Source organism: Chlamydotis macqueenii, chromosome 5 (assembly GCF_036417535.1).
Source record: "Chlamydotis macqueenii isolate bChlMac1 chromosome 5, bChlMac1.mat, whole genome shotgun sequence".
NCBI classification, from domain to species: Eukaryota; Metazoa; Chordata; class Aves; order Otidiformes; family Otididae; genus Chlamydotis; species Chlamydotis macqueenii.
Window position 1 is genome coordinate 16306687 of NC_141560.1, and position 22284 is coordinate 16328970.

Below are 22284 nucleotides of genomic sequence, written 5' to 3' on the forward strand. Positions count from 1 at the left end.
TCAGTATAAAGAGCTCTGGGATCTTGTTTTCTTGCATTTTGTTGTTAGCGGGCCTCATCCTCCAGAGTAAGAGGTATCCATAGATTATCTACTTAGGCATTTTACTGATCTTTCAGGCAGTTTTGTCCTTGAAATAAAATTGCTTTCAAATTGATTCTAAGAAAGGAAAAGAAAATGGTAAGAACTCCCCAGGATCTCAAATTGTTTAGTTATTACTGGCTCAGTGCATACCATACTTTTACATACTGTCCCTCCCAGTGTTTCCTAGAAGGAATGTATGTGTGGTCTGAAAACACACAGGGCAATTGTTCTTCCTTCCTTCTTTCCTTCTAAATGTTGCTCATACTTACTTCTGTGCTCAAGCAGAGTTTGGTTAAATTGTCAAGACTTTAGCGGAATCACAACACTTTTTGCTTAAACATTCAAACCACCCTAGACAGACCCTTTTTCTTCACCTTTCTAACCTTTGTCAAGTCTATCATTGTTTTCCTTGAACAAAAATTCCAATTTTGTGACCAACAAGTACTTTTTTCCCCCTCTCTTTTAAAATATGTCTTGTTCAAACACGCTGTTTGCAGCCTGTGCTGCCAGCACACCACGGCTTTCCCCAGGGCAGGATCTGGCCTTGCACTGTGCTAAAAAATGATGGAGCTGGGAAAAAGGTGTAAGGATAATCAACGTGTTCATAACCAAGACTGAAATCACTGTCTCTGCCATCTGCTCCACCTTATAGTCTTAAACTTGGATTGAAATTTGCCTTGGTCTGTCTGACTCTACCTCAGCATGAACTCCACATCTGTATTCCTGATAAGTCCATCAGCATCGGCTCAGCATTGTGAATAACAGGACACTAAACTGGTATTGCAGCTCTGTAACAAAGTAAGGATATTGGAATCTTACATCAAAGACATTTTGTTAGGGAGCCACAATATTAATTTAGCATTTTGTTATTCACGGTGCTGAAACAATGCTGTTTCACATGGTTCAATTCACAGAGAGCTCACAGACACAACCAGCACATGAGCAAATACAATCCTGGGTATTCAGTGAGAATAATTATAACCAGGAAGACTACAGCACTGAAAGTTTTCTTCAGAGAGGTCACTAAGCAAACAGATTAGATCAAAAGCCCTTATTTTTTTCTATACAGAAGGCACAATCTGAAGTTTAATTTCATTTTCATAAGACAAAACAAAAAAGTTAAAACAGTACATAAAGCCATGAGCATATTGCAAATATCCCTACTGAAGAAAAGCATAAGCTAAGAGCCAGGATACTTCAGATTAATGTTAAGATGTTTCAACTTATTAATAGTTTTTAAGTTACCAAAGCTGCCCCTATTAAAACAATGTAAAGATCTTCCTTTCTTCCCAGAGAGACTTCAACACAAGCCATTATTTTTTTTCCTCTAGCACATAAAATAATGGACTTAATGCAAGTAAATCCTCTCTGTTTTTTCTCAGTTACTGGTGAGGAATCTCAGAGATGCAACAATGTGTGACAGAGCAGTAAACAAAAATAACTCTACAGGAGAGATGTCCTGGCATAGTAAATCAGCACTGGATGTTCCCAGGGCTGCCGCCTGCGTTCGTGGCTTTCTTTTATATTACAATGTTGTGTTAAATTGAAATGTGATGATGTTTTTTAACCAAGACCTTTGCTCAAAAATATCTTTTGTTTCCCCTTTTTTTTTTTTAATATAAAGATATGCCTTTCCTAGCTGTGATGGCAATTCTGTACCATATAATCTGCCTGGATCTGTAGACTTGAAAATTTTACCCGTGCCACTGAGACATATTTCTGAAGAAAGGGGTGCAGAGATTCAGAGGTATCTGTGAAGGTGACCTAATCCAGCCAAAACACATTGGTCAAAAGGAGAGAGCAGTCTCAGAAACACAGAAATAGCAATAGCTCCTAGAAATTTTGGCCAGAAGGAAACACAACAGGGAACCTATACTCCAGTGAGGGGCACCCATCAAAACTCTTACGTGCATGCACAGCTTGGGGCAGGAGGTACCCTGAGGGGACATGGTCACTGTTTTGCTGCCTTTGGCATGGGGTCAGAGCTCATCTTAGAGAAAAAATTAGAGCTCTGATACAGATGATCACCACCCCAAGCCTCCACACCACAGAAGATCCCCATTGCCTAATAGTGCTATAACAGTGGGTGGTCAATCACCACAAGCAGCAGAAGAGATTTCAGAGCCTTGCCCTCTGACCCTAAGCATCCCCATCCCAAAGGCTGACTGTCAGCTTAACAATGGGGTTGAACCATTAAAAGCAACTGCAGCTTCTTCAGGAACTACTGCTGCAGTTAGAAAACATCAGAAAGCAGCATTTTGGACCCAACTTAGTATGAACTTGGCTCTTTTACCAAAAGAGTGAGCAGCAAAGCAGTAAAAGACCACGCACATCTGAGAGATTGGAAGCTCTTGACTTCCCTTGGTTGACCCCCAGCAGGTCCTGGCCATGGAGGTGGCTATCAGCTCAGCTTCTCGGGCTCACACATACACAAAGCCATCTCCAGACCAGCCTGGGCTGTAGGCAAGGTTCAGTGTTACCCTCCTGATGGAGAAGGACCAGGCACAGAAAGGGAGGTGGCAACAAGCCAGCAAGCGAGGGAGAGCCCTGGAGAGGACAAGCTGAGAGACTTAACGCTGTTCAGCCTGGAGAAGAAAAGGCTCCATGGAGACCTTATAGCAGCCTTCCAGTACCTAAAGGGGGCTTATAAGAAAGATGGGGATAGATGTTTTGCCAGGGCCTGTTTTGATAGGACAAGGGGTAATGGCTTTAAACTAGAAGGAAGCAGATTCAGACTGGACATAAAATTTTTTTTTCCAGTGAGAGTGGTAGAATACTGGAACAGGTTTCCCAGAGAGGCGGTAGATGCCCCATCCCTGGAAATACTCAAGGCCAGGTTGGATGAGGCTCTGAGCAACCTGATCTGGTTGGAGATGTCCCTGATCCTTGCAGGGGTGGTTGGACTAGATGACCTTTAAAGGTCCCTTCCAACCCAAACTATTCTATGATTGTATGAGAGCTGCCCCTGGTGCAGCCCAAGCCAGAGGGAAAAACACCTTCAAGAGATATCCCAGCCCTTCTCTGCTTCCTGGCAGAGACGAGGCAATCAGGGCTGCTTCACCACCTTCAGCATCCTGCCATCCAAAAATTGCCTGTGCTGAGAGCTGACCTGGGATACACGATCACTTGTTGGACTGAGTTTTGGATTTTGTTTTACTAAGAATTGCTTGACTTGGGAGAATTTATACTTGGGTATTAGAGAGACATAAACAGCCATAAAAATTCAGCTCTGCTTGTACGAATAATCCACTGATGTGTGTTAAATGCACTCTATTGCCGCACTGAAGTCAATTTGCAATTGATCATATTGCATTCCTAGTGTCAGCAGATATGAAAACATGTCATTTACCAATGCTTAATGAACCTCTATGCTGACAAGACATAAATATCAATAAGCAGCTCTCCAGTTAAGGAGGTTAACCAGCAAAGTACTGAGAGAAAACATTAAAGAGGTAATCATCTGGCAATTGCTGTATAGATGGAGCAGCTGCCCTCAAGGATGACTAAACCTATGCAAAGGACCATTACAGAAAAAAAAAGGAGGGAAAAAAAAAGGCAATTAAGTCCATGGTATAAACTGAAAAATTCTGTCTGAATGAAAAAAGTAATTGCCTTTCTGGATTGCACTTGTACTCTTTTCCACAAGTACTTGAGGTGATCTGCATAGCAGGGCTCTTTGACTATGCTGGATATTTGGAAAGGAAAAGGCAAAGCAGCAACTTGCTCCAATGTTCTTCCTCTTAATTCTTCCTGGTAATGCTGATCCTTCCTTCTCTCTTTTTTTTTTTTTAATATTTGCAGTGCTTTCATGGGTATTTTAATCCTAAAATATTCCTTTTTTTTTTTTTAGGACAAAGCTTTCAGTTTCCTGTGAAGTTAAAGGAATGCAATAAAGGGAACATTACCAGTGCTTAGAAGCACTTTATGAAAGTAAAGCACAGCAGATTAAACTTTGCTTTATAGTTAATGGAGCAATTTAACAGCAGCTACATTCACCACTGGACTGAACATAAATTTCAAGTTCACTTCAGATTTTAAGCAGATGTAAATAGTGTTTATATTTAATCTATGAAGCCCAAGGCAGAAAGAGTTTTCTGAGCAACCAGAAGGGTTTAACCTCTCACAGCTCAGATATACCTGCTACTCGCCATTCTGTGCCAACAAGGAAAAGGACGGTACAATTGAAAGTGCTGCTACAGAATGCTGCTGGCAGAAGTCACATCTCCTGTGTGAGATCCCCTGACCTGGACATCCTTTTCCCATTTCATAACCATTTCCCATCCCAGGCAGATAGCGACTATCCTCTGCCTGCAGCAACCACTGACCCGTACCCCAGCCATTCTGGGGGCAGGGGTCCCCGTCCTTGCAAGCTGCTTTCCCTTGTCCAGAGGACCCCAGCAGCCGCCTCACCATGAAAATCTTCAAAAATTGAGTAAAAACTCAAAGCATTTGCATGGGTAGTTTTAAACTAGGATTTATATTTTTGTAAGGATTCTGATAACTTCATGATGGCCAAGTTCCAAACCTCAAGTACCAAAGAGAAGATGTAATGTCGACGAGATAGAGGTTTCCAACATCTCTTTTACTGCACAAATTAATTGTTTGTGATTAAATTCAGTAGGTGTAATTGTAGAAAGGCTTCCCAGAGGGTTTCAAAATGCACTGAAGAATGCAGTATACAATGAAACAAGATGGCACGGAAGCCTTCACTTCTGTTGCTAACATTTAATTATGTGTCATCTACTGTTTGGCCAACTACAACTTGAACCAAACATGAAGAATGACAGAATTGCAATAAGCAGTACAATCATAATATTAAATTAACTATGTCCTCCGAACTAACTGTGGTTATGCACAAGTAACTCCGGAGCATTCCATGTCACACAGCAACATACCAAAAAAAAAATACAATTGCTTTCAGATAGGATTATGGATGGCCAAGCAATTTCTTTGTAACTCACACCTGAACTTCAGAGTCTTTGCCCACTGCAGTAAGCTTTAATCAAATTAAAAATTCGCTCCCAGGTATAATTATATCTCAACCTTATAGAGATATATTATTATTATTACTGCTTTGTATAGAGAGGAAAAAAAAGGCTTTATGTAACTCTGTGCTTGATTTTTCAGATATTAAACAAAGGAGGAGGTTTTGTTTACACTGAAGGATGATATTTTCCTCTGGATTTGCTGCCCTCTAGATATCAGTATAAAACTGCTATGTTTTTTAAATGGATTTTGCAATAATCTGCTTTAGCTTAGGATGCAATGGGGAGGGGATAAATGAGTACAAAGGCAGGGAAGAGGCAGTGTTTGAATAGTTTGTCACGATGCTTTTTACAAAGACAAGATGTCTTCAGATGATGTAGTTGTCCAAAGGAAGGGGGGTGGCTGTATGTGTCTATGGGGGAGACAAATCAGTGCTAAAGAAGTGCTGGGTGGTTGCCATTACGGGACAGAGTGCTCCATTTGCTCTACAGAAGGAGCAGTGAGATGATCAGCGCATCATTCCCACATACTGCTCAGCCAGTGGGCGTTAGTGCTGATGTAAGAAAACTGCGTATTTCTTCCCCAAAACTGTGTCTCTTGAATAACACAACTCTGAAAAGGTTTTCTCAGTGATGCCAAGCTCTGAGTTCATAGTGCCACTCCAGACATTCCAGGTTTGTTTGGTTTTCTCTGCAGCAGAGACCAAAAATGATTAGGAGACTTTGACAGATGCCTATTTGCTAAATTCTCCTTTTCCAGCCCTGTGGTAGTTCTGATCTTCTGGTAGGGATCTCAACAGAAATTTTTTAGTAGAGGGATGTGCAGGAGTGTACAGGCACATAATACAATAAGAGTTTAAGAGAAAAATGTGAATCAAAACAAGAGCAGTACTGGTGATTCATTGTAAGAAAATATTAATAAGATGAGGATTAAGTAAGAAGGGCAGCCTATAAATAAAAGGTAACCATAACTGCATTCTTCAGCTTGTTCAAGGCCAATTGGGCCTCTCTAAATGAGGTGAGACAAATAAATTGTTCCAATTCTCTATTTTGTGTCTTAACCAGGGTGCTTACTTCAGGAAAGACTTTAAAAAAAAAAAAAAGGACTATCTTATTATTAGATGGAGAAAATAACCCCTTTAGTATTAGATGGAGAAAATAAGGCCCAGCTTTTGGAACCCCAAATCTTCATGCATGTATCCTACCTATCTTTCAAGTAATTTGACTCATACACAAACTTTTGTGTAGACTTCCCTCCAGATCAAATTCTGTAAAAAAAAAATTACTTTTTTTCTCAGGTTAGATGTAAACAGTCCTATTGATCACAAAGAAACAGCCATTGCGCTGCTTGCATTTCAGTGTCTGCAGGATCAGACCCTGGGATCTGACAGCTTGACAAAATTAAATGTTGGCATGTAGAAAGCACCATTTGTCAGGGGAAACTAAGAGAAAAACCAGTTATTAACTCTCAAGGTCATTGTAGGGTGGTCAATATTATTAATTGCATGTGGATAAGTAGACACAGCGGTTCAGCACTTTAGCAATTATCTGAGATTCAATACAAGTATTAAATACTAACACTATTCAATCATAGGTGGTTAAGAAAATAAGCTCCTAATTCTGCTCCCTTTTTGCAGGTGAGAGAAGAGTTCCTTCAGATGAAAGTATTGCTGGATACCCTCAGCCCTGTGCTCAGACCAAGTGTGTATGGGAGTCAAACAGGTAACATTTTGACTGTCTTGTGTTTCTTGACACTGGAAGAAGAAATCTCCAACTAGCACAAAATCCCCTGCCTTAGTGACATTTCCAGCCCTACCAGAAGCTTAAAGTTCTGAAATCCACCTGGACAGCCTGTTACCAAGAGATTACAGCAGGACTTTACCTGTGTTGGAACAGGAATCAGCAAATACACATGAAAATATGCATGCAAGGAAGAGCAGACTGAAAGGACGTACTTGCTTACCCAGCACACAGCACCACAGATGCTTCTAACTAGGGTCCTACCAATAAGCTAGAAAAAAAATCCCCTCTCAGTTTCCTAACTCTATCACATATTCAAATCCAAATCCAGGTTTCACTTATCTTTTCAATGTCAGTTCTAAGTTCTATAATGTTTTTCTACTCAGATGGCAAGAAAACATAAATCTCTAATTTTTAAATGCATGAACATTTAATATCCTATAATGTTATCATAACTAAAGTGTTATTTCTGTCCTATTGTCATGCCTTCGGCTGTTATGAGACTCCAATTTATCTGATTTAGTCACTTTGTTCCTGGGCACCGGCCTCTTTGTTATGGATGCTTCCTCACTCCACTGCTTTGGGGAATGGAAAGGATGCTGAATGCACACCCCATATTTGATTAAGCTGGGCCAGCCAAGAGCAGACAAATTCCCAAATAAAGATAATTTGTATTAAATTTTGCAAGTGTCCTCAAAAATATCAAATGCCTTTTTAAGTCCTTGGCCTGAATGGCCAGACCTTGGCTGTTCTCACCAAAACTGCTGGGAAGAATAAGCACTACACAGTTGTTAGTCATGCCACTTGTCGCTTGCCTGAAAAGTGCTCATTTGCCGTGGTGATATGCAGAGATGAGGAACCTGAACAGAATAAAAGTTCCACTCTTGCTTTAGACCAGAATCTCAGGTGGATATTAGTATTTATAAATTCAAAGACTGCCACTGGTTCAGAGCTAAATATCAGGCATTTATCCAAATTGAACCCAAGACTTAAACCTTTTGACACAAGCCTTCCTCTCCACCAGGCATGTGTGTAATGAATACATCTTTTCTTGAAACTTAAAAAAAAAAAAAAATCAAACTACAAAACTGTATCAAATGAGCTGGAAAAATACAGAGAAAAGGAGGCATTCAGTGAGAGCCCAGAAGCCATAGCTCTGACTTCTGTAAGTGAAGGATGAGCAGTGGCTTCTCTATAGGAGAGTTATTTTCCTGTCATGATCCAGACTAGTAGTGAAGGTGGGTTCGCTTGTCAAATGTATTATTCCAAAAGAAGGATGATGTTTTCTAGTGTCAGAGTTAGCCACCCACAATGTGCATGGGGCCATGATTTTCCTCCAGTTCCATTGCCAGTACCAACTGCTCCTCCCACCAGCCTAACCTGAGTGAAACCTCTCCTGCCAGCAAACAACGTCCGCTAAGGCACCCGCTGCCCTGAGGTAGGAGGACAGATTGATGAGGTTGCCTAAGTTTGTGCTGATGTATGAAAGCTGTGACAACATCCAGAGTGAAAGGTCGGTAAAATCAACTCAAAGAATTTCGAGAAAAGTGGGTATGAAGGCAGAGGTGCTTTATTTCTGGTCTATTTTAAACCAATTCTGCCCATGGAAATATGCAAGTACGAGATTTTAGTGCTGGTTTAAAGAAAGCAAGCTGTACAGAGGGCTGAGCTGAGGGAGGCACAGACGTGGAGGGGGAGAAGGAAAACAATTGGTATGGATTCATTAGAAGTACCACATTTTCAGCTACACTGCACAACCGAGTTATGTTATCTCCCACTCCAGGATGTTAAAAATATCCCTGTCGCCTTCTCTCTCTGTGCTTCCGCAGCTTCTCTAGTATGGGACATCCTCCCAAGTGTTTCCCCAGGGGACACTGGCTGCTCTTCAGCTCAACACCATAACAAAAAATTAGTCCCAGTGAATGTAGCTGGGCCCATCACCATGTATGGTGTGGTACTAGGTACCAGGGTTCTTCTCAACAGCACATGGCATCTGACAAGAGGGTGTTCCTCAACTGGACACAAGCACAGAGGAGTTCAGTTATGGACTCATGCTGCAATCACACCCTACTAACCTAGCAGATTTCCAGATCATCAAGTAGTGATGGCGTCACAGTTTATTTGCACAGAGCAAACCTCGATGATAGCTTTAGTAGACAGCACTCTTGACTACAATGACCGGCACACGTAGAGGTAAACTTGGACTGCCTAGCAGACTCCTATAGAGAGCCTTGTCTTCATGGAGTAGAGCTGAGACTCAGGAATATCGACTCTGTTCTTACTCTTGCCAGAGAGCTCTTGTGCAAATCCCCTGCCAGTGCTGGACTTCAGCAGCCTGGCACTGTTCCTGGCATTGTATTTGTTGTGACCCTCTTTTCATTACACCTTGTAAGATCACTCAGGATCTTTATAAACAAAGCACCACAGGAATACAGACAGTAAACTGTCAGTGTTGTGTTGTTGCTTGGTTCCCTTAGAGGTCCATACAAATACATATGCCCCTCTGCATGGATCTAAGCTCAGAATAGTGACCATGAGGAAACTGCTAGCTGCCATGATCTGCTTGGCTCTTTCAGCCCAATAGCTCTACGCGCTCTACTTGATAAATAAATGTGCATTTTTCTCTGTATGTGTAAATAAAGAATAAATAAGTGGGATCCATTTAAAGTTCCAGTAATTCTCAACATCCTTATACAGACAAAAAGATAAACTAATCAAAGCACTCACAGAACATTACATTCTGGATGATTATAGAGGCAAAATAATATTGTTTAATCATATATCAAGCTGACACTATCATCTTCTCACCAGAGCCATCAGCCCATGTTGGTGAGAGTTAGATTGGTATAAGTGAAATTAATCCCACTGGAGTTAACTCATTTTACACCCATTGAGGATTTACCTGCTGCTTTGCTGCAATGACTTCCACTCCCCCATGTCCCCAGGGTGATCAGTGAATTGTGGATTTATACAGTCCCTATGGCACTTTTCAGACATCCATTGTTGCTGCATTTTTTCTGTTGTCCCAGTTTTTCCCTTTCACCTTCTTTTAAAATTTTGACTATATTATAATTCACTTAAGCTTCTAAATGAGACTTATCTACAAAGGGCATCTGGGTCAGCCAGCCTTAATTTGAAAATGTCATTACTCCCATGCTAACCTTCCCCCATCAATCCCACAGCAGCCATCACCATTTGTATGTCTCCCAGACCAACCATAGTGAAGTTGTGGTCTTTTCATCTTTCAAAAAGGAGGAAAATAGGGGGAGGAGATAAGAGACCGCTAGCTGGGCAGTGAAGACTGAAATTGTCCAGAGAAACAGAGCAAGAAAGTATTCTCATTTCCACTGATTTTTTGGGCTACAAAGGTGTAAAGTTTTATCTGGAGAAGGGAAAACAGTAAGCTTTCAGTTTATGCTTTGCTCAATTCCAACTACCTTTAGGTCAATTTCGTTTTGCAAAGTTCAGAAATATTCAAGATGCTCCTCAGGTTCAGAATATCATTATGGGGTCTCCCACATGGCCTTTCCTGCAGGTGACTGAAGAAAGCTGTTTCTAGGTCAGTAGAGTTTAAAGGATTACATTTGAACTAAAAGTGGGATGCTTTTCACTTTCTTAACCTGAAAGTTAAACAGCTAATATGCCTAGTCTCTCTCTGTAGTCAGTTTGATGAAAGGCACTTTCAGAGGGCAATTCGTTTCATCCTACAGTCGGTATTAAAGCCAGGCTGAATATATTGCCCTCTGCAGCTGCTTGCCTAGATATTTAACTCATTAAATGTCTTCAGGAGCTGGATCTGTATCTTTAGCCATAAGGGACTGCATTCAGTTGGAGGTGAAGATGCCTCCTTTCAGGTGTCTAGATGAGAGTGATATGTCCGAGTTGCCATCACTGGGAGATTTTGCCAATACAGTAAGCAGACCTTTAAGAGATTCAGCATACCCTCAAGCACACAGCTATGTTTGATTGTGTAAATTGACAGCTGGAGGTGTTCAGTGTGGCCTGCAGCTACCACTCCAGAATGGCAAAAGTCCTGTGCCAAATCTTCAGCTCTCTACGGATGTCCCACTTATTCCAGGGCATCTGAAATGGCACCAGACACCTAAGTTTAAGCAATTGAACTGAGCCCCTGGTGCTTGCACAGCTCTCTGAACCCCATTGCCAGTACCGATGGGTCATCATTGACTATGATCAGAGTACAAACAGCCATTTCACACATAGAGACCTCCATGTAGATGCCAATGTCTGCCCAACTCTCATGTTAAAACCCATCGAGGTTTTACACACCAGTTGTGACACAAAGGCACGACAGCAAAGTGCTTTTTGGCCATCCCACCATGTGTAGCCCATTTTCCCAAGAACAGAGAGACAGTACAAACAGACCTAGAGTCACTGGCCACTTGTCACTGGTGCTGCAGAAACAGACTCAAGGACAAACCTTACTCAGTGGGTTAATCAGTGTCAGTTCATTGATTTAAAAAATTAGGTTAAGTCATTGATGTGACAGGAAACAGAGCCTGAGCCCTGGAGGAAGCATCTCCAGCAGAGTCAGTAACAAAGCCTAAGAGTCTCACCATTCCTGCTCCGGCATCATGACCATGGCCTACATACAAACTGCTGTAAGAGGTCGGGGTCTCCTCCTGAACTGTTTGCTCTGCCCTAATCACAAGCAGAAAGGAATGCAACTGCCTCTGAATTTAATCAGAAAGCGCACAGGCTTGTATTATTATGATCATAAAAGGGATATATATTTGTTGAGCTCCAGTGGGGCATATCAACCAAAGCAGCAGTATGTTTTGAAAAATAGTAAATCACTTTCTCAACAGCTACACTGAACTTCGGATGCCTTCAGCTACACTTCAGTGTGGTAAAGAAAATAGGTACTTTGGGTTCAAACTTATTATCATTCAACTGCCTGTTTATAATGGTAGGAGACACTTAAAATATGAGTCAAGGAAGTGCTCTTCAGTCTCATGAGCCAATCTAAAGTTAAGTGAGTGAATCGCTCATCTGAATTCAACTAATAGGAGGAGAAAATCTACTCTGAGAAATCAATTATAGTTCTATATCTCCATCCTCCAAGGTCTGGTCTCAAAGTCAAGTAAGTCTTTAGAAACCAGTCTCCAGAACTCACTGGGGATGTTCTGCATGCCAGAGTAGGGTAAACTTATTAAACTCATTTTCAGAAGATCTAAATGGAGACATTCAGACTGAAAAAGCAAGATGTCAACATAGCATGGTCAACTGCAAGTAGAAGTATAAAAACCAGAAGGTAAAATTATGTGCATCAGATAGACTTTAGCATTTGAAATTCCAATCAAAGCAGGACAGTGAACAGAAAGAAGTCTTAATCCAACTGCTGATACAGTGAAACCTGGATTTGCCTACTGAATAAAACTCAAACTGATAGGTTCCTGTTGACCTCTCAGGATACCAGCTCCCAATACTCCTTAGGGAGGATGTTGTAGAGCTCCATCATGCACTCTTTATGATCTCCACAAGAAAAATGAAGTGTCAAATAATAATGTAGAGGGGGCTCAGGTGCAGTATCCTGTTTAGGGCTCCACCATTTTTGCTGAACTTGAGGATTACACTTCTGGGTGAATTCAGTTTACCTCAAAGTGGAAATGACTTTAAACAGCAAGGTTTCAGTACTTATAATCCCTGAAGTCCTTGAAGTAAGAGGGCCCCTCTGAAATGAGGAGCCTTTATTTCATCCACAGTGCTAGATATACTACATAAACCACCCCTTTACCTGGATTTGGAAACACTGGGCATGATTTTCAAAGCAACCAAGCATGTAAAATTCCAGCTGAACTCAGCAGTTCTGGGAAACAATCTCACAATAACTGACCAGACAAAATAATACATCTCTTCTGAGAAAAAATTGCTTTAATTTTCCTTTAATTTTGGCTTCTCCAAGTAGAAAACTAGATAGCAATTTCTCAACTTACCCACCAACTCAAAGACTCTACCTTAAGCCATGAAGGGGAGGAGGGGGAAGAAAAAAACCTCACAAGCTGCATAGTTACAGTTTGCCTTATTCTGACAGGTTGATCAGAAAATATATCAATGTTTTTCTGCCAGCTGGAGACAAGCCAAACATGCACAACTTGGACATCTTAGAAGAGTTCACAAGATGTTATTGATAATTAAAACAAAGCTTTTCCCCAAGACAGTGCCTATAATCTCTATTTCCCACTCCATATTCCTGCTGCTGAGGAGGAAAATTTTCTTTGTCTTAATGATGAATAAAGTGGGTTTGAGAATTCCTCTAGGCAACCATCACCAACCTCTTATTGTGTCATCTAGCCCAAAGTAGTTTTAAATATGGGAAGAGATGTCAGAGCTGTCTGCTGTTTTGCTGGTGTAGAAGTAAGAAGATCACTGCATGTTGATCTGAGACTTGGACATGGAAACTAGCTAAAGAAACATTTGATGATGGCATTGGTGTACAAGTGGTTCAAGTTTTTTGTAGAGTCTTAGTTCTCTCAAGCTTTGCCAGTTATGGGTGTTCTCATAAATGGAAAGGAAGGACCCAAACCTACTGACCCTGAAGTGCTAGCAACTCAACTCTACGGTGGATTTCGCACCTGGAAAAGCCCACAAGCCTGCATATCATCAAACTGTCATGCCAAGCAGCTGAACTACTGTGTGATAGCATGAACCACAGCATCCCATGGCGTTAGAGAAGGAAGACTTTTCTCATGGAAGAGCACAGAAAAAGCTCAGCAGCAGGACCATCGGGACTGTTGGAGAGCTAGGTGAATCAGCCATGCTGCTCTGCTCCATGCTGCCATGGCTAAACTGAGTTTGCATCTAAATTAGCTAATTTAAAGGTGTCCTGGGCACCTCTGCACCATCCTTTCCTCCCTTCTGTGACTGCACAGAAAATTCAACGGAAAAGGTGAAACACAGTCTTTCTCAAATCTACAGTCGAGTTTATCACCGATAAATACAGAATTTCTCCAGGCATCTTGTGGCTGATGCTGCTGCAAATACCCAGTGAAACACTAGAAATGCTGTTTGCTGGAGCTTGCTGATATGAAAATAATTGCACGGCACAGAGAAGAGAGAAAATCGTCAGGGTTATTCCAGAAGCCTGTAAATCCTTTTTTTTTTTCCTTTAGTTTGTATCATTTAATGTTATTCTAAATCAGTATTTTCGTATCAGCAGAGCACACTGCGATGTTCAGATGTACAGATCTCCAGAATGAGGCACAGCATCCTGTGCCTTCTAATTAGCTGTGCTGGCACTATTGACTCTGGCTGGGCACCAGAGTCAGTACAGCTGTGAGCCGACAGTGCTATTAGGAGGCAGGAGCAGGTACAGAGGCAGATGAGCAACAGCAGCATCACGCACCTGGGAAAGGGAGGCAAGATCCTAGGAATGAGGGAGGAATACATGGAACCAGAGATCAGAAGAAAGGGAGGAGGAGGACTGGCAGGCAAAAACAGAAGATAAGGGAGAAGAAGCGGAAGCAAGGAGGTAGGAGTTCTGTTGTCTGTCTAAAAGAGCAAAGAATCACTGGTTGAAGTCGATGAAAACTGCTGATTGCTAACAAAAGGTTTGGGCATGAAATATTTGCTAATTTTTTTTTAAACTGTTCCACATAATCCTACTGCCTCTTTTTTCCCCAGGTAACGTGGGCAGTTTTTCAGCCTTTGCTGGCAGCATGGAAGCAGGCGGGTACCTTTGCAGCAACATGTGGGAACAAAGAACACAATGAGAATGCCACAAATCATCCCGATTTGCATAAAATGAAGATAGAAAAAATACATTATTAAGGGTAAAGGTATGGATTCTAATGACATTTTCCTCTCCATTCATCCAGAGTATTTGCTATAAACATACTGGGGTGTTGTTTAACGATGTAGACATTGAAACTGTATCTAATGAATTCACGCATGGCATTTAGGGGGGTGGAGGGATTAATACATTCCCTCTTCTTTCTTCTTCTGAAGTCAGATTCTTTGCCATGTTCATTTTCTCTTTCCCTAGTACCAAGTTCCTCCTGTTACGTAGCTAATTCAAGATATCTTTTAAAAATAAATAATACTATATGTACCTCTAGTGAGTGACACCAACGAAGGTAAAGAGGATTCAGCCAACCAGCCCCTGGCTTTACCTAACAAGTTGGAGCTTCTTAACATTTTTGTTAACATTTTTCTTTCCCCAGGTATGCACCCACCACAAAACTGCTATCTGGGCCCTACTTGCAGGAAGGTCCCCAAACCACAGCTGCCACTCTGCCACTGACGCTCCTCAACTCCCAGTTTCTGCCCTCATGCAGTTTCCCAGAATGGCCTTTACATCCTCTGAAGGACTTCAACTTTAAAAGCAGTGTGTCAGCTTTCTAAACAATATTCACCCTTTCAGACTCAAAAACCTAACAGAAATACAGAAAAATACTTTAGCCTCTCTCAGATGCTGGAAACAGATCACTTGTCCACTTCCTGGGTTTCTCACCTCCCAAGGCAGCTGAAAAAGGGGCTTGGTGGCCCTTGAGTTGGATCACAGCATCACAGAGCAGGAACAAGTCATGGGACTGATGTAGCATGGGGATGCCGAGGATGGCCAGGACTTTTTGGACATGCAGCCTGGCATGGCCACATCAGCCAAGAGATATGCAGCAAGCTCCCCTCTCTTTGATTCACAGTATCCTACATAGGTGAAAGGTCCTTCGAGGTTTATCTCACAGTGGTTGCTTCTTCCTTGTTCATGACAAGGTTGGCCCAGTTGGAGTTACAACAGATGAATGATGAGGCATGATTTTTCTTTGCAGAAGCCTTGCTCTTTAGCTCCTATCGTGACACCATCTTCCCTTTTTTGTTTGTTTTCCCATTTTATGTTCCATTTTCAACCAGTTTTTAAAACAGAAAAGTATGTCTGGATAAAAAGAGTGTGCTTCCTCAAATCATGTCAATCCCATTTTTAACTTCAGGTATAATTGTTACTCTCCACTTCTCAAATGAAGTAGCTGTTTATGATTAGGGAAGGTATTTTTTTGCTGCAGATCAGCTATTTCATACTATGCTCCTTCAGAACTTTTCAATGTACCATCTGGAGCTGATGATTTGCTGCTTTTTAAATTATCGATTTGTTCCAGCTCCTCTTCTGACACATCTTGATTAGCAGAAAAGAGCAGGTCCCAGTAGGTATTGCTCTGATATTTTCTGTGCTGAAGAGTGATGCACAGAAATAATTTAGATTCTCAGCAATGCCTTTATCTTCTCTAATTTCTGCCTTTAATCATCAGTGATTCAGTTTCTGAACTATCAATTAATTATTCCTACTCTTCTGACTGACGAATGTGAAGCATTTTTATTTTACACCTTTATCTATTTGCAGTCCACCATATTTCCTTTTCATTCCCCTTTCTTCTAGTCTTTACACTAACATATTGGAAAACTAAGGTTAGATTTTCAAATTTGGAAGGATTCCCATTTGCCTCAAAAACGCTTTCCAGCCCTGCCATTCAGTTATACTGGTTTCCTCTTTGACTGCCTAGTAGTATTTTTGTTAGCAACATACATGCCTTCTAAACTCTATTATTGTTCTTAAGTGGAATTCATGGTGTCTTTAAAGATTTTTCTTCCTATACTTTTCCCTCAGGGCCTTTCTTGACTAACCTTCTCAACATGACAAAAACCCAGATGTTCTGAAGTTCAAATTTCAGTCACTTTTCTGTACTTTATTTCCCACTAAGCTACTGAACCATGTTATATTTACATGCCTGTTAGCAGCTTCAGACGTAATCTGGCCTTGAACTCCTTCCTGCATGTGGTTTAAGATTAAGAATCAAAAATTAGAATATAAAAAAAATGGAAGTTTTGATCTGAAATTCCATACCTACTTATGGCTCTGGCCCAGGATGAAAAAAATAGGCACCTACGCGCTGTTTCAGACAAAGGCAGAGACCAGGCAGTAGCTGGCAAACCTGGAGCATGTAATTCATACCAGTTACAACCTGGTGGTAGAAGCTGCCTTTCTGCAACAGCGTAGTGATGACAGCACTTCTTTCTGGACATGGAAAGGCTGCACACAAAGAGGGTCAAGCCAGCATCAACCATCTCAAACGATGCACTCAGCCACCAGGCAGGGCACCAGGTGCCATCAGAGAAGAGAACACATGCTCTGCTACTTGTTGGCTGAGAAAGAACCGTGAAGCTTCCGGGGTGAAAGGAAGCCTCACACTATAGCCTGGTGGGCTGGGGTCTCAGAGGAGAAAGGTCTCCTAAGTTTGAGTCATTGTGCTGATCCTTAGGACTTTAGTTTATCCCAGAGTTCAGTGCAAAATGGCCCCTAAACAAAAATTTGTAGCTTAACTGTCTGATGCCTGCTGAGACTCCCCTTTAATACATAGGAAGAGCTTATCTTTCTGAGGCAGAGATGTGCAGGACCACACTGATGGAGTTAAAGTCATGGTCTGAGGCCTACACCACCTCCTGCTCACAGCACTCGCTCCTGAGGCCTGGGCTTGAGGAACACCCAGGCCAAAACCTAAAATGTGATTGTTCTTCAGTGGAACAAGCTGAACTGTACCTCAAGTCCACATATAAAGCAAAGGTATTGGAACAGGCTTGCTTCAGGCTACTTTATTTCTGTTATGCTCCTTCCTGAATTGAAGCTTCTTCAGTATTTTCTTCTGCTTTCCTGCTGCTAACACACCAAATTAGAGCCAGGCAACAGAGTTCCTCAATCCCTTCCCTACCCAGCTCCCTCCTCACACGCCGCCAAATGATTTCTTATGCAGTAAAAGACATGTCAGCTGAGCTTTGAATCATTTATTGTTAGCAAATAGTTGGAAAAAAAAAAATTAAAGTCAGCCTACCCTGGCCATGGAAAAGACAATGAGAATTAGTACTGCTCTGTCTGCCACAACCCCTGGCAAGGCTAAACACTGAATTGCTGCTAATGGTTTAGGAAGAGAGGAGATGAAATGCAGCACAACAGACATAATCCTCAAATCCTTTACTGGCCTCCCTGGAGGGTCCACATCACGTGTGACTTGGCCATCCTCCCCGCGGACGGCTCGCTCCTCACCAACTGCTTCACCGCCGGCAGCCGCACTCACTTCAGCCACAGAGCACTGGGTGCAACAGACTCAAAACAACTCCATAGCAGAAGCGTGGCTGCATTTAGTGAGGCCTTTTAAACCATCCAAATATCTGCGGTAGGCTTGCTGTCTGCTTCTGTGCCTGAGTGTAAAAAGACCTAATTTTGGTAATACTCGGTCAGATAGAAAACATATCAGGGTAGAAGACTTGGTGAAATAGAGCCACTGATTTATATAAAGTATAAAACCCTGCTCGCTGTCTGGTTACGCATGCAGAAATGCTGAGAGACATAAGCCCTCCCAGAACTGGGGAAAAGGCCTTTACTGAACTCTTCCATTAAATATTCTGCAAATACCCAGTCTGGTGACTTTGTGCTGCTACACCCACTGCCAGGGCATGTGCTGACCTAATCCAGCTCCTGTTGTTCTTTTCTGACCACATATGAAGCCTCTGAACCCAAACAGAGGATGTCAATAAAATAGCAAATCAACGGAAAATGTCACTACAATCATCTGACCTCCTGCTTTGCTAAGCTACCTTGGACTGAGAGAAACCCAAATTCCCCGTTGCCACCTCAAATTTTCCCATTCTGAACCAGCTGGAGACCCACATGCTCGCTGTGGCCCACCAGTGCGGGAGGGCAGCAGGCACCTCATGCCCCAAGAAGCGGGGTGAGGGTGCCCCGGGGCTGCTCACCCCATCGGGTGCTTGCAGCACCTCTGCTCTGTGCATCCCACACCCACAGTGCACCGGAAGCAAAATGGCATCGCGCCCCACGCTTAGCCCCACTTGAATTCTCTTTTGCAGAGCAACAAAACTGCTCTTGTGCTTACCTGTCCCAGACATGTGTATTTGGGGATAGGCCGCCTCAGAGGATGGCCAAGGGAAGCTGGCAGCTGGTGGGTCCCTGAGGAGCCCCGACAAGCAGGCGCGCTGCTCCCCACCCCTCACAGCAACGCAGCGGGCACTCGGCAAACGCTTGGCTTTGGCACGGTGCTTCTCAGGCGGTTGCTCCGATGAGGGCAATGGGCTGTGAAGCTGCTCCCCGCCTCGGCATCACCATCACGCCAGCCACGCAGTCCAAGGGAAAAACATCGCCTTCAAGCACTAGCGTCATCTCTGTGGAGGGCGTAGGGTTGTCTGTCTGGGAATGGCATTACACACCAGACCAGGATACACTCCGAGTTCAACACTGACACCTTCTTCTCCCAGAAGAAAAAGAGGACCCCGAAGATATACCGTGCAACAGAGATGGAAAACAGGGAGAACCGCATTGAAAGATGCTTCTGGGTCAGGGCTGTGCCGCTTCCCCGGTTCAACAGCACCATCTCCTGGGTGGCCTCGGCCACTCGCTCGGTCTGCCGGCCGCTCACCCCCAGAGAATCACCTTCCTCTGGAGCCACCTGAGATTTTTAGTTTATTTGCTCTTATTTGCTTTCCTTTCAGATAGTATCGGTCTTCTTGCACCTGTTTCCCTTTACATATTGCTGCTTCTCTCTCATGGAGCATCACAGACAGAGGAGTAAATGAAATACTGAAGGAAATAATGTCTTAGATTCTGTATATTTTTTTGAATCAGCAGTACAAAACAGTCTTGAATGAGCTGTGAAGGTTTGAGTATGTACCCAGTCTTCATGGACCACATCCTCTTTGTAACAATCAAAAAGCACCACCTCTCAGAGAATACCTAAATTTTCTTTAAGTAAAAAATAAAAAAAAAAAAAAACAAAACCCCAAACCAAAACTAAAACAAAACAAAACAAACCACCAAACCCTAAATTTACTTGAAGAGCTGTTTAGTTTTTAGACAAGTGAAATGGTGGATAAGAACAGAAACGCTAGGTTTCATAGTATTACCATTCAACGGGGAAATTGTGTCTGATGCAGTATTTCAAAAGATACTCCTTGTAGTGTGTATTTGAAAGCTCAGAAGTGCTTGTTGAGATACACCTGTACAAGCATGTTTTTTTCACTCACTGGATCATAGGTTTAAGACTAAAGGCTCCAAAACTTTATTCTCTCTATAGCTGTTAGAGTACAAGTAGCAAATCACTTCTCTGTATTTCAGGTTATATTAGTTTGTGAAACGAGTATTTGAGTGCCCTACTTCACCATTTGGAGGCTAAATTGTACATAAAATCCTTCAGGCTTTGAAAAATGTGCTTATATAGCAAGCAAAGAAAGTATAATTCAATGATCTTTTTCTAATTCAACGCTCCTCCAAAGCCCCTTTTGACTCAATTCACTGTTAAATGCCAAGTAAAATTTTACAGAAGCTCATCTTTAAAAGATACAAAGTAAGCCCCCTGTGCAAGCTTCTCCTTAGAAGGGACAACATATAACACGTAACTGCAACAACACAGACATACATGCCAGCAGCTTCATGTGAGTGTAGGAGTAGCTTCATGGCTTTTTAAATAGAACAGCTGCACCAAAAAAAAAAAAAAAAAAGAAAAAAATAAATCATGTCTCTCTGTTGTTTGTTAAAACTAACTTCTTTAATTAGCAAAGCTGTTTCAAAATTAATATCAAACTTGGCCCTTGGATTCTTCTTAGGTCCTTACAAACCATCATTACCTGCACATATTTAAGGTAAACAAGGTACTTTGGAAATTACAGCATGTATTTCAACAGCTAGAGAAAAGTTTCTGTGACTCCCTCCATCTTCAAGGAAGTCAACTGTTTTTGTTTACTCTGATTCAAAAGCTCTTAAAACATAAAAATCATTTGAGTATAAAAGTCACCCTTAAAGGGTTTTCTTTCTTCTTGAAAGGGGAGGACAAGCCAGCAGCCTGGTGTCCTGCAAGCATTTGTGGTGTCTGGTTAAGAAAGATCTTCACCACTGTGAAGATATGAATGCTTGCCCATCATATACAGCACTGCACGTTCCTCTCAGCTACACCCTACAATTACCACAAACTTTATGCAGTACTGTCCTGTTTTCAGCAGGGATGGAGTTAATTTTTCTCTCAGTAGCTGGTGTGTTTTGGATTTTGTGTGTGAAGAATGTTGATAAACACCCTGATGTTACGAGTTGTTGTTCATGAGACCAAGGACACTGTCTTGCTTTCCAAGTCTCACTAATGTGCACGTGCAGGAAGCTGGGAGGGGTACAGACAGAATAATTGACCCAAACTGGCCAAGGAGAGTATTCCATGCCATAAACGTCATGCTCAGTATATAAGTGGGGGTTGGCCAGGGTGGGTATCTGCCTTCCTGGCATCCACCCCTCTCTCTCTCGTTCGCTGGCATCGCTCCCTGTACCTTGCTGGCTCCTTTTCCCTTCCTTGCTTGCTGCTCAGTTTCGCTTCTGTGATCGCTGCTCGGGACAGGCTGTATCGGTCATTGGGACATCGGGTGGTGAGAAAACGTACATTGTTCATTTTGTCTATTTTAATATCCTTATATTCTGTTATTATTGTAGTTTTCCTTTGTTATTTTAGTAAACTGTCTTCATCTCAACCCATAAGTTTTCCTTTCTTCCCAATTCTCTCTCCCTCCCACTGGGGAGGGGGAATGAGAAACTGTGTGGTAATTTGGGCTAAACCATCACAAGTACAATGGTCTTTCTAATTAAAACCGCCTTTGTTCCCAGCCTAATCCCTTACTTCCAGGGAAACAAGGCATGTGCAAGAAGCTGGATGATAAATTTATAAGTCAGAATCTCTTCCCTCACTCCTAAATCAATCAGAATATATAAGGTTACAATTCTGCTTTTGGTAGTTTCAGACAAGAATGCAGAGAATCTTCTCAAGAAGAACCATAAAAAAAAAAAAAAAAAAAAAAAAGCAGCCACACACAACCTGGAAACGGCTCTGGTTTTCCCCTCTCTGTGAAACAGCACAAATGTGTGCCACCAGTACTGGGGTTCTTGTTTTTACTTTAGCTTGAATCAGTTAAAGCCTGTACATAAAATGTGAATTTTGGCATACAGCTTAAAAAATTAAAAAAAAAAAAGTAAAAAATAAAAACTGAATCCACTTAGCTACTTCAGTCCTATTTTCTGTGTAACAAAAACCTGTTTTCTGCAAGAGATACGTCAGGCTAGACCTGAAGTACTCAAATCAGTCAGGAGTTTCTACAGCTGTCATCAGGCCACATGAGAGGCAGCAGTGCTACAAGACAGAACTGTTCAATGAAACATGCGGCATCCCAACAAAAAGTCAAAACCAGGTAATGAACAACAGCCTTTTCTAGAGCAGTGTTTTCATCTCAATCCTTTCAACCAAAAGCAAGCTTGACCTACCCCCCTGCACAATTAACAACCCCAAACCTTCCAGCTCCGCTTTTCCTTATTGTCTTCCCACCTTTGCCCACAGAAACTCTTTAACAGGTAATGCGTATCTTGTAACTAATGAGCATTTTTTCTTACACAGTCCTGTAATAGAGATGCCCTGGTTTCTGCAGAAGGGACACA

The 22284-nt window shown here is 42.1% G+C and overlaps 1 protein-coding gene across 3 annotated transcripts in view; it reads right to left on the reverse strand.

Moving 5' to 3' along the window:
- The window catches only part of TUNAR (transmembrane neural differentiation associated intracellular calcium regulator), a 174774-nt gene extending 155683 nt beyond the window's left edge, over positions 1-19091 (reverse strand). For all 3 annotated transcript variants that reach the window (XR_015258728.1, XM_086749359.1, XM_086749358.1), the window contains exon 1: positions 18701-19091. The gene's annotated coding sequence lies outside the window, so the exon portion shown is untranslated. The remainder of the gene's footprint in view (positions 1-18700) is intronic.
- Positions 19092-22284: the final 3193 nt, after the last annotated feature.